This window comes from Carcharhinus amblyrhynchos, chromosome 2, assembly GCF_965287045.1.
Source record: "Carcharhinus amblyrhynchos chromosome 2, sCarAmb.v2.hapA, whole genome shotgun sequence".
Taxonomy (NCBI): Eukaryota; Metazoa; Chordata; class Chondrichthyes; order Carcharhiniformes; family Carcharhinidae; genus Carcharhinus; species Carcharhinus amblyrhynchos.
This window is the reverse complement of record NC_137325.1, coordinates 11,359,817-11,372,389: the sequence shown is the minus strand read 5'-3', so window position 1 is coordinate 11,372,389 and position 12,573 is coordinate 11,359,817. Positions and strand designations below refer to the sequence as shown.

Here is a 12,573-nt window from a genome sequence, read left to right as displayed (position 1 = left end):
CCATCTGCCAGTTCTCTGCCCAATTTTCCAGCCTATCTATATCCTGCTGTATTCTCTGACAATGTTCATCGCTATCCACAATTCCAGCCATCTTTGTGTCGTCTGCAAACTTACTGATCACACCAGTTACACCTTCTTCCAAATCATTTATATATATCATAAACAGCAGAGGTCCCAATACAAAGCCCTGCGGAACACCACTAGTCAAAGACCTCCAGCCGGAAAAAGACTCTTCCACTGCTAACTGCTGTCTCCTATGGCCAAGCCAGTTCTCCACCCATCCAGCTAGCTCTCCTTTTATCCCGTGAGATTTAACCTTTTGCACCAACCTGCCATGAGGGACTTTGTCAAACGCTTTACTAAAATCCATATAGACGACATCCACGGCCCTTCCCTCGTCAATTGTTTTTGTCACCTCCTCATAAAACCCAACCAAATTCGTGAGGCATGACTTCCCTCTTACCAAACCATGCTATCGCTAATGAGATTATTCCATTCTAAATGTGCGTACATCCTATCTTAAGAATCCTCTCCAACAATTTCCCTACTACGGATGTCAAGCTCACCGGCCTATAATTACCCGGGTTATCCTTGCTACCCTTCTTAAATAACGGGACCACATTTGCTATTCTCCAATCCTCTGTGACCTCACCCGTGTCCAGTGAAGAGACAAAGATTTCTGTTAGAGGCCCAGCAATTTCATCTCTTGTCTCCCTGAGCAGTCTAGGATAGATGCCATCAGGCGCTGGGGATTTGTCTGTCTTAATGTTCCCTAGAAAACCTAACACTTCCTCCCTTGTAATTGAGATTTTCTCTAACGGGTCAACACATCCCTTTGAGAGACTCCCAGTCATCACATCCCTCTCCTTTGTGAATACTGATGCAAAGTATTCATTTAGGATCTCACCTACTTCCTTGGACTCTAAGCCGAATTCCCCTCCAATTTTTTCCCTGACAACTCTCTTGTTCCTAACGTATGACTAAAATGCCTTAGGATTCTCCTTAATCCTGCCTGCCAAGGACATTTCATGACCTCTTTTTGCCCTTCTAACTCCCTGTTTGAGTTCTTTCCTACTTTCTCTGTATTCCTCCAGTGCTCCACCTGTTTTTGGCTGCCTGGACCTAACGTATGCCTCTCTTTTCTTTTTGATCAGACCCTCAATTTCCCTGGTTATCCACGGCTCTCGAATCCTACCTTTCCTATCCTTCCTTTTTACAAGCACATGCCTGTCCTGCAGCCCTATCAACTGCTCCTTAAAAGACTCCCACGTGCCAGATGTGAACAGCCTCTGCCAATCAACAGCCACCAATTCATAAGAACATAAGAACATATAAGAACATAAGAAATAGGAGCAGGAGTAGGCCATCCAGCCCTTCGAGCCTACCCCGCCATTCAATAAGATCATGGCTGATCTGTCGCTGCTCAGTTCCACTTTCCCGCCCTCTCCCCATAACCCTTAATCCCCTCTCCTATCAAAAACCCATCAACCTGCGTCTTAAAAATATTTAGCGAGGCAGCCTCCACCACTTCAACGGGCAGAGAATTCCAGAGATTCACCACCCTTTGAGTGAAGAAGTTCCTCCTCAACTCCGTTCTAAACCGCCCCCCTTTTATCTTGAGGCTGTGCCCCCTAGTCCTATTGTCTTTTTTGAGCGGGAAGAGTCTTTCCACCTCTATCCTATCCATCCCATTCATCATCTTATACGTCTCAATGAGATCTCCTCTCATTCTTCTAAACTCTAACGAGTACAAGCCCAGTTTATTCAGCCTCTCCTCATCGCTCAACCCCCTCAACTCCAGTATCAGCTTAGTAAACCTCCTCTGCACTCCCTCCAAGGCCAAAATATCTTTGCGCAGGTGCGGCGCCCAAAAATGCACACAGTATTCCAGTTGCGGCCTCACCAATGCCCTATACAGCTGCAGCAAGACCTCCCTACTTTTATATTCAATCCCCTTCGCTATGAAGGCCAGCATCCCATTCGCCTTCCTGACCACCTGCTGCACCTGCAAGCTGGGTTTTTGCGACTCATGCACAAGGACCCCGAGGTCCCTCTGCACCGTCGCCAGCTGCAGTTTTTCGCCTCGTAAGTAATAGTCCTTCCTACCATTTTTCCTACCAAAGTGGACCACCTCACACTTGCCAACATTAAATTCCATTTGCCATTTCCTGGCCCATTCGCCCAGCCTATCTAGATCCTTCTGCAGACTCTCAACACCCTCCGCACAATTTGCCGTTCCCCCAATCTTGGTGTCATCAGCAAATTTCGACACCCTACACTCGGTTCCCTCCTCCAGATCATCTATATAAATGGTAAAAAGCTGAGGCCCCAGCACCGACCCCTGGGGCACTCCACTAGTCACCATCCGCCAATCCGAATAGCACCCGTTGACCCCCACTCTCTGCCTCCTATTTGACAACCAATCCTTTATCCACGCTAACACCCTACCCCCAACTCCATGTCCCTTGACCTTCTGCAATAACCTCTTGTGAGGCACTTTGTCAAACGCCTTCTGAAAATCTAGAAAGACCACATCCACCGGCTCTCCTCTATCCACCGCCCTAGACACATCCTCATAGAACTCCAGTAAATTTGTCAGACACGACTTCCCTTTAATGAAACCGTGCTGCGTCTGCTCTATCAAGCAATTCCCTTCAAGATGCTTTGCAATTTCCTCCTTAATGACAGATTCTAACATTTTACCTACCACAGACGTTAAACTAACCGGCCTATAATTCCCCGCCTTTTGCCTGGCACCCTTCTTAAACAACGGCGTAACATTAGCCGTTTTCCAATCATCCGGCATTTCCCCGGAATCCAGCGACGTTTGGAAAATAACCACCAAGGCATCCACTATCACCTCCGCCATTTCTTTCAGAACCCTCGGATGCATTCCATCCGGTCCTGGGGACTTGTCCACAATCAGCCCCTCCAGTCTGTCGAGCACCGCCTTTCTAGTAACAGTAATGTCATTAAGACCCTCCAGTCCTACCACCTTTCCATCGCTAACACCCGGCAAATTATTCACGTCCTCCTCCGTGAAGACAGAAACAAAAAAGTTATTCAATACCTTAGCCATATCCCCATCCCCTACCACTAGGTCCCCTTTCTCATCCTCTAAAGGACCAACATTCACCCTAGCCAGCCTCTTCCTTTTTATATATTTATAAAAACTCTTGCTATCCTTTTTTATATTAAGCGCTAGCCCAGCTTCATAGTTTCTCCTACCCTTCCTTATCAACTTCTTTGTCAATCTTTGTTGACATTTAAACCTCTCCCAATCCTCTTCTCGCCCACTACTCTTAGCTACTCTAAATTCCTCCGCTTTTAGTTTAACACTTTCCTTCACCTCCTTTGTTATCCACAGCTTATTACCTCTCCTCCTACTATCCTTTTTGACCATTGGAATAAATTTCCGTTGAGCACCAAGAAAGATCTCCTTAAAGATCCTCCACTGCTCCTCAACAGACCCTCCCTCCAACGCGCTCTCCCAGTCCACATTCGCCAATTCTTCTCTCATCCTACCGTATTTCCCTCTATTCAAACAAAGGACGCGTGTCCGGGAACCTACTTTCTCCTCCTCCATCTGCACCAGAAACTCCACCATACAATGATCACTCTCCCCAAGAGGATCCTTCACCACAAGGTCCCTAATTCTACCCGCTTCATTACATAGCACCAGATCCAAGATAGCTCGCTCCCTCGTCGGCTCCAACACACACTGTTCGAGGAAACTATCCCGGCAGCATTCCAAGAACTCTTCCTCGACCCCCCCATGTCGACCAATCAATATGCAGATTGAAATCCCCCATAACTACGGCCGTCCCATTCCTGCACGCCGCACTTATTTGCGCGTTAACAGCCCGCCCCATCTCCAGATCATTATTCGGGGGCCTATAGATGACACCCACCAGCGTCTTCCTCCCTTTGCTGTTCCTAATCTCCACCCACAATGATTCCACCCTCTGCTCCTTGGCTCCAATATCATCCCTTGCTACCACTGTGATGCTATCCTTAATCAGTAGAGCTACGCCCCCCCCTTTTCCCTCCTGCCTATCCTTCCTAAACACTTGATAGCCCTGTACATTCAGCTCCCAGTCCCTGTCACCCTGCAGCCACGTCTCTGTAATGGCCACCAGATCGTATCCATTTGTGTCGATCTGCGCCATCAGCTCATCCACTTTATTCCGAATGCTTCGTGCATTCAGATAAAGTGCTTTCATCCCAGCCTTCACCTGGACCCTATTTGCCGCAACGTCACCAACTATACTCACGCCCCCTACTCCCTCTATTATTGGGACATCCTCGGCCTCTTCCCTTACATGTACACTCTCCTTAACTTTAGACCTCGTAAGGTCACCTACCCTCACACCCTCCCCCCCCCTAATTAGTTTAAAGCCCTGTCTACAGTCCTCTTTACTCGATTCGCCAGCACTCTGGTCCCAGCACGGTTCAGACCAACCCCATCCTTCCCGAACAGGTCCCACCTACCCCAATACTGGTGCCAATGTCCCATAAATTCAAACCCATTCCTCCCACACCAATCCCTGAGCCACCCATTCACTTCCTTAATTCAATTCCTGCCTAATCCGGTTATAGTTAGTCTTTCCCCAATTCAGCAACTTAGGACAACACTCATCTTTTTCCATTACTATCCTAAAGTTTACAGAATTGTGGTCAATATTTGCCACATGTACCCCTACTGAAACTTTGATGACCTGACCGGGCTCATTCCCCAGTACTAGGTCCAGTATAGCCTCCTCTCTAGTTGGACTTTCAACATACTGTTCCAAAGAACCTTCCTGTACACATTTTACAAATTCCTCCCCGTCCAGACCCCCAGCCCTAAGCACCTTCCAGTCTATACAAGGAAAATTAAAGTCTCCCACTACAACAGCCCTATTTTTTCTGCACCTATCCAGAATCTCCTTATCTATCTGTTCCTCCACTTCCCGTGGGCTGTTGGGGGACCTGTAGTGTACCCCCAGCATAGTGACTGCGCCCTTCCCGTTTCTGAGCTCCACCCACAGTGACTCGTTATATGAGCCCTCTAAATTGTCCACCCTCTGCACCGCTGTAATATGCTCCCTAACCAGAATTGCTACTCCCCCACATCTTCTAGCCCCTCCTCTGTCTCACCTAAAACACTTATACCCCGGAATATTCAGCTACCAGTCTGTCTTTTTAACCAAGTCTCCGTCACTGCAACCACATCCAAATTCCGCTCAAGCATTAAGGCCCTAAGTTTGTCTGTGGAGTCTATCATGGTGGGGATAGAGGTGGTGGCTATGAATTATGGAAGCCTAATTCTTATGGTTTACATCTGAGCCTCCCTATTAAAGTAATCCTTTTAACCACATTCTTAGGTAGCAGTTGTGCTGCATTTTGATACTACAGATTTACAAACTAGGTTATCTAGACTTCTGTGGTTTATGAGAGAACTCGGGAGTTCCATAGGACCATTCTGTCAGTCAGTGTTTTATTCTGTATTTATTGAATCACCATTATTTCAGCCATATGTTAATAGACTAAAACACATTTTCTGCAGTTAAGTCATTTTTCAATGTAATTGATATGAAAAGGAGTCTTGGGGTGCACTGGTAGTGTCCCTCTCTGAGCTAGAAGCTCTGGGTTTGAGTTCTACACTGGCATTTGATGGCCACAGAAAATGCACGTATAATATGGCCGAACAAGTTGAACAACAATCTGCAAACCCTTCCAATACACCCAAGGTAGGCGCTTCTAGCAGGAGAGTCTCCTGTCAGCCAGAACCTGTAGCAAGCAACAATAAACCACTGCAGTACCTTGCCAAGTATAATCACAGACCAACACACAGAAATCCATGGTTTCCAAGGCCCTATTCGGGCATGGTGCCAGAAGTGAAAGTTGATATTGGTCTTTAACTAGGATCTAGGCAATTTTTGGATATTAATATTGGTACTGGGAACGCATTCCTGAGTTTTCAGGAAATTCACAGTGTATATTAATATTTATGGGTAAGCTATTTGAAAACTGCTATTTTCTACCAATATGCATTTGTTTTTAGTCTATTAGTGAAGTGGTGCCGCAATATGGGATTTCCTCAACAAAGTAATCATCTAAATATAAAACACCACAGCAGATATTCAATAAAGTTTATGTAGACATTTATAATACAAACGTGTCAAATGCATGCAGTCTGTTCTAAGATCTTTAAACAAAGGAAAGTGAACCCAAGCAAATTGATTTTCATCAGTTTGCAGCATTAAAATTACAAAGAAAAATAAAACTATATTTGATAAAATTGTAATGTGGGAGATTGGATCATTCGTGATTCCATCATCTCTTGGACCTGGGCTAAAATCAAGCCTGAATCTTGTCAGCTAGCTCAAAGAGTTCCTCTTGCTTGACTGTCTCAAAAGCAATAACTGTTCCTCAAAACTGGCAACATCACTTCTGCCACAGAAATGGCTAACGTGGGAAGTGGAAGTGCACAACAGTGGTGTTCTTCTGAGGCTGTTACCAAGACATATAGTTGGAGACAAGAGGAGAATTTCTTTACTCGACATATGGTTGTGTGTCATACCTAATCCAGCAACCACCTAAATGATGCTGAGAATCTGAACATACAATGAGGTTTCATTTCTCAAGGTTAGCATTACTGCTTGTGATAAACACACATTTGGAATGCATGGGGTAGTGAGGTGTGGCAATTATAATACTTGGATTAACATGGAAAATCAAGAAGGATACAAGATTATTTAAATTACATAATGCTTCCCCTTTTCTTCCCCAGTTTGGCTGCTTAGGACACCATGTAATGAGGCAAACTACTGACCTTCTCAGCTAGTATCAATGTATTAGCTTTAATTGACCAGCTTTATGCAGGAGGTAGGCAAATGTTATACATGTCTTTTTCTATGTCAACTATAATTGGGAACATTTAGTTTTCACAAATAATTAATTGTCCTTTCATGTGTGGTGGAAAACTGAGAAAAAAAATGTCTGTCAATTACAAAATAAATCACAACAGCAACATCTGCTCAAAAAACTGCCTAGTTACTTTAGCCTGTTGGATAAACAAGTACACTGTGATAAAGATTAAATGAAATATTATAAATGAAATAGCTTTTCCACTCATCTTGCTGATGACACGAAGATGAGTGGAAAAGCAAATTGTGTGGAGGGTGTGGAAAGTCTGCACAGAGATCTGGATAGGCTGAGCGACTGGGTGAGGACCTGGCAGATGGAGTATAATGTAAGCAAGTGCGAGGTTATCCACTTCGGTAGAAATAATAGTAGGAGGGATTATAATTCAAAAGGCGAAAAGCTGCAGCATGCTATGGTGCAGAGGGACCTGGGGGTCCTTGTGCACGAATCGCAAAAACCCAGTCTGCAGGTGCAGCAGGTGATCAAGAAGGCGAATGGAATGTTGGCCTTTATAGCAAGGGGGATAGAATATAAAAGCAGGGAGGTCTTGCTGCAACTGTACAGGGTACTGGTGAGGCCACAGCTGGAGTGCTGTGTGCAGTTTTGGTTGCCGCACTTATGGAAGGAGGGAGGCCTTGGAGGAAGTGCAGAGAAGGATCACTAGGCTGATACCGGAGATGAAGGGGCTAGCCTATGAAGAGAGACTGAACAGACTGGGTCTGTACTCATTAGAGTTTAGAAGGCTGAGGGGGGATCTTATAGAGACGTATAAGATAATGAAGGGGATAGATAGGGTAGAGGTAGAGAGATTCTTCCCGCTTAGAAAGGATAGCAGGACTAGAGGGCTCAGCCTCAAGATAAGGGGGGTGGGCAGTTTAGATCGGAGTTGACGAAGAACTTCTTCACTCAAAGGGTGGTGAATCTCTGGAATTCTCTGCCCATTGAAGTGATGGAGGCTACCTCGCTGAATACATTTAAGTCACAGGTAGATAGGTTTCTGATAGACAGGGGAATTAAGGGTTATGGGGAGAAAGTGGGAGCTGATCCATTTCAGATCAGCCATGATCTTATTGAATGGTGGGGCAGGCTCGAAGGGCTAGGTGGCCTACTCCTGCTCCTATTTCTTATGTTCTTATGTTGGACAAATGCTAATAACAGCTCTGTTTTCATATCCTACTCAGATTAAGTACTTCAGAAAAGCATCTAAGAAAATAAATAAATGTAAGACGATCTGATCAATTGGAAGTTTTAATCCACAATCTGTCTGACTATTCCACTTATCTCTGCTATGCAATTTAAGTGTTCAAATGATTATATCATGGCTTGACAGAAACTACATGTTCACCAGCTTTCAAGGGAATGCAAATTTATAACAATTTTGTGCCTTACTGGGGTAACTAATAATTTAAATATTTGAAAGCTACCAGGTCCAGTGTGACGTTATTGGAATTAATAGTGCTGAATCATTAAAATACAATAAATCACCAGCCCATGCAGAGAACTGATTATAAAGTTTGTCTATGCTTTTCTGAAAGAGCCAAAGTAGTTTCTTAAATGCAGGACGTATTTATCGAGTTGGGAGACGCAAATTTGAATAGAAAGGCTAGAACTTTTCAAAATTTGGTTCCTGCTATGAATTCTGTTTCATTTACTGAATAATTAATATCCAAAGTATTAACGTTCTCTTATGACCTATAAATGAATATGTTCTGGCTACTTTGTTGTTTTTCTGATCAAGTGTAGTATCAACATGCTTTGTTTGGTTACGTTTTAGCTTCATTTGAAGCAAGTTTTTAAAACGGCATCTCAGCCTTTTGGTTAAGATGCAAATGAGATCAAGCCTTGGAGGAGGAGCTATGCCTCCTCCAGTCAGCTTGGATCATGTACATCAAGCCCTGTCTTGTCAGCTTGGATCGGGAATGTCTTGACTTGTTGAGACTCTGAATTGGACTTGATTTGATTGAATTGGAATAGAAACAGAAAAAAAGACAATTTTCAAAGCCAGTTCTATACATATTTAACAAAAAATTTGATTGCTATCATATGCAGGGATAACTGGGCATTGTCAGCAGCTTTAAAAAGCAAACAGATTAGTGTCTCAGCATAACTTGCTTAATCTTCCAATTCCATTTTAAAGTCAAAGAAGTTCAAATTTGACCATTTTACCTGATACACTCTGTTGAGCATAGCCAGAAATATGTGGCATTAAACCAGAAACAAATATAATTATATTCTAATTCCTAGTTACATAACAAAAGAGCCATTCATCTGTAAACAAAATATAACTGCCTCTGACAGGATCTTGGTTTAGCTCAATAATCAGTGTTAAGAAGTAAGATGAATTAATGCTTTATAAAACCACTTGGCTTAAATTATCGCTCCTGAAAAGTGTTGGATTTGAGGTAGGGGTGCTGAAGAAAAAGATATGTCCAGAATTTCCTGAGGTGTATAAAACATAATCCTACCATAAAGTAGCCATGAAAGCAACTGAGGGTGCAGAGAATTGTGCAGAATTCAAAAATGTGTATGGCTCAACAAAGATGCATTAAAGGGAAATTCCTATTGGGACCTGAGGAAGGCAGAAATGCTGTCCACTCCTTTGGAGGTCAATGGCATAAGAAAGGGGCAATGCTGGCAAGATGACGCCTCCCTGCTCAAACTGCTGTAGCTCCTACCATCCAAGTGCCCAGTAATTTGCAAGAAAAATATCGACATTCAGGGTCATGGAGGGGTGCAAGTACGGCATATCAGGGTCCATTCTTGAGCAATCCAACAGCATCAGGTAAATTGCCCTTATAAAACAGCTGGCTGCCAGATACACCAATAAATAAAATAGAAAATGTTGCAAATATTCACCAGGTCTGGCAGCATCTGTTGAAAAGAAGCAGAGTTAGTGTTTCAGATCAAAGACCTTCTGTCAGCTTCCAACATTTTCTGTTTTTTTTGAGATTTCTAGCATCCAAAGAATTTTGTTTCTGGATACTCCAACAAGTGCATAGTTCAATGGTAAAATAAATTGAATTTTTCCTTCAAAGATGGTTTGATCCTAATAATCTTTTAAATTCTCTCTTACTTACTGATATTTGTTTAGTAAGACTCATTGAAGTAAAATTTACAATTTTACCTACGTTTATGCGTAATTATTACCTCTCAACATTTTATTCTAGAGCGTACTGACATTCACCATCAAGGCCCACACTAGAATGGGCAGTGGGGTAAAATAGGAAAATAAGGAGATTGTCACCTATTGGGAGTAAAAGAGGCTGAAATAAAATAAAAACAGTTATTGTGCCGGATTTCATTGTGGAAATAATGACAAGACTAACAGTGCTCAATGTTAGTTATGTGGAAATCAGACGCTAAGTAATTTTTCCTTCTGTCTCTTAGCTCTTCTTATTCCAGTCCTTATCTTCTCTGTTTTCTTTCTTACTTGATTTAGCAATTAATTCAACATTCTGATTGACAAATAATGGTTGCACTGTTCACTAATGACCCTTCCATTCGAATAGTTAAAGAGGTACATAGTTGTTTGTACTGATGAAAGGTCAGAGACCTGAATCATTAACTCTGTTTCTCTATTCACAGATGCTGCCAGGGTCACAGATATTCTGTAGAGGACAGCACAAGTTGGCTAACAGGAACATTTGGTGCAAAAGTTCGGAGGGTTGAAGAGCAAGAACAAGTGTAATAACAGCACCACACTTTGTTTGTTGGTCACCACAAAATCTGATACATTGGGATTTTCCAGCCATGCTCACCCCAAGACTGGACCTTTGCCCCCACTTGCTGTGATTCCATGGCAGGTGGGATGGGAAAATTCTGCCCATTAACTTTTAATTAGATTAAATGTGCACTCTCCAAAACTTAAACTCATCCAAAACTCTGCGGCCCATATCCTAATTTGCATTAAGTCCTGCTCACCCTTAACTTCATGTGCTTGACAACCTAAGTAATAACTGTTTTAAAATTCTCATCCTTGTTTTCAAGTCTCTCCATGGTCTCCAAACTCCCTACTTCTGCAAATTCCTCAAGCCTTACAATCCTGAGATACCCATACTTCTCCAATTCTAGCTACTCTACCATGGGTACTTATACCTTCAGCTGCTGAGGCTTAAGCTCTGGAAGTCGCTCACTAAAACTCTATGCCTCCACCTATCTTTATTCCTTGAAAGATTTCCTTAAAACCTAGCTCTTTGACTAAGATTTTTGGTCCTCTTCCCTAAAATCCCCTTATGTGGTTTATGTCAGCTTTTACTAGATAATGCTTCCGAGGAGCACTTCGGACGTTTTCCTATTTTAAAGATGCTACATAAATGCAAATTATTGTTGTTGAGAAGGACTTGGTGGGTGATGAGTCTGGGAAAACGTGCGTAGATTGTTTGAGTCATGTTGAGATCAAAAAGGAGGTATTCGGGTTCTTGAGAAACCTTAAGATAGACAATCCCAGGGCCTGATGGGATATACTCGGAGAGGCAAGGGAGAAAATTGCTGGGGACTTGAGAAATCTTTGTGTCCTCACTGGCTATAGGGGACGTCCCAGAGGATTGGAGAATAGCCAATGTTGTTCCTTTGCTTAAGAAGGGTAGCAAGAATAATCCAAGTAATTACAGGCTGGTGAGCCTTAGGTCAGTGCTAGGGAACTTATTGGAGATTATTCTTTGAGACAGGATTTATTCCCACTTGGAAATAAGTGGATGTATTAGTGAGAGGCAGTGTGGTTTTGTGTAGGGGAGGTCGTGTCTCCCTAACTTGATTGAGTTTTTTGAAGAAGTGATGAAGACGATTGATGAGGATAGGGCAGTGGATGTTGTCCACATGGATTTTGACAAAGTCCCTCATGGCAGACTGGTGCAGAAGGTGGAGTCACATGGGATCAGAGGTGAGCTGGCAAGGTGGATACAGAATTGTCTCGGTCATAGAAGTGAAAATTGAGTTTGCATCTATACATACCCTTTTTGTGAACACATCTCCCACTCACCTGATGAAGGGACAGTGCTCTGAAAGCTTGTAGCTTGTCCTACCAAATAAACCTGTTGGACTTTAACCTGGTCATACTCGATCATAGAAGACAGAGGGTAGCAGTGGAAGGGTGCGTTTCTGAATGGAGGGCTGTGACAAGTTACGTTCCTCAGGAATCACTGCTGAGACCTTTGCTGTGTATAATATATATATATGATTTGGAGGAAAATGTAACTGGTTTGATTAGTAAATTTGCAGATGACACAAAGGTTGATGGATGAGGATACAGTTGAATAAAGATCGGTTAGAGACTTGGGCAGAGAGATGGCAGATGGAGTTTAATTCAGACAAATATGAGGTAATGCATTTTGGAAGATCTAATATGGATAGGAAATATATAGTAAATGACAGAACCCCTAAGAGTATTGATAGGCAGAAGGATCTAGGTGTAAAAGTACACAGGTCACTGAAAGTGGCAACGCAGATGGAGAAGGTAGTCAAGAAGGCATATAGCATGCTTGCCTTAATCGGCTGGGGCACTGAGTTTGAAAACTGGCAAGTCACGTTGCAGCTTTATAGAACCTTAGTTAGGCTGCACTTGGTATTTAGTGTTCAATTCTGGTCGCCACACTACTAGAAAGATGTGGAGACTTTGGAAAAGGTATAGAAAAGAGATACCAGGATGTTGCCTGATATAGAGGGCAT

At 43.0% G+C, this 12,573-nt stretch overlaps 1 protein-coding gene and 1 long non-coding RNA gene across 3 annotated transcripts in view; one reads left to right on the top strand and one right to left on the bottom strand.

Annotated features, from left to right (window-relative positions):
* Window positions 1-10,597, top strand: part of LOC145360205 (uncharacterized) — a 33,395-nt gene extending 22,798 nt beyond the window's left edge. Inside the window, exon 3 of the long non-coding RNA XR_013889674.1 lies at window positions 10,495-10,597. This is a non-coding gene — a long non-coding RNA (uncharacterized LOC145360205). The remainder of the gene's footprint in view (window positions 1-10,494) is intronic.
* The window catches only part of lyrm4b (LYR motif containing 4), a 182,709-nt gene that overhangs the window by 83,269 nt on the left and 86,867 nt on the right, over window positions 1-12,573 (bottom strand). The window lies entirely within an intron of this gene.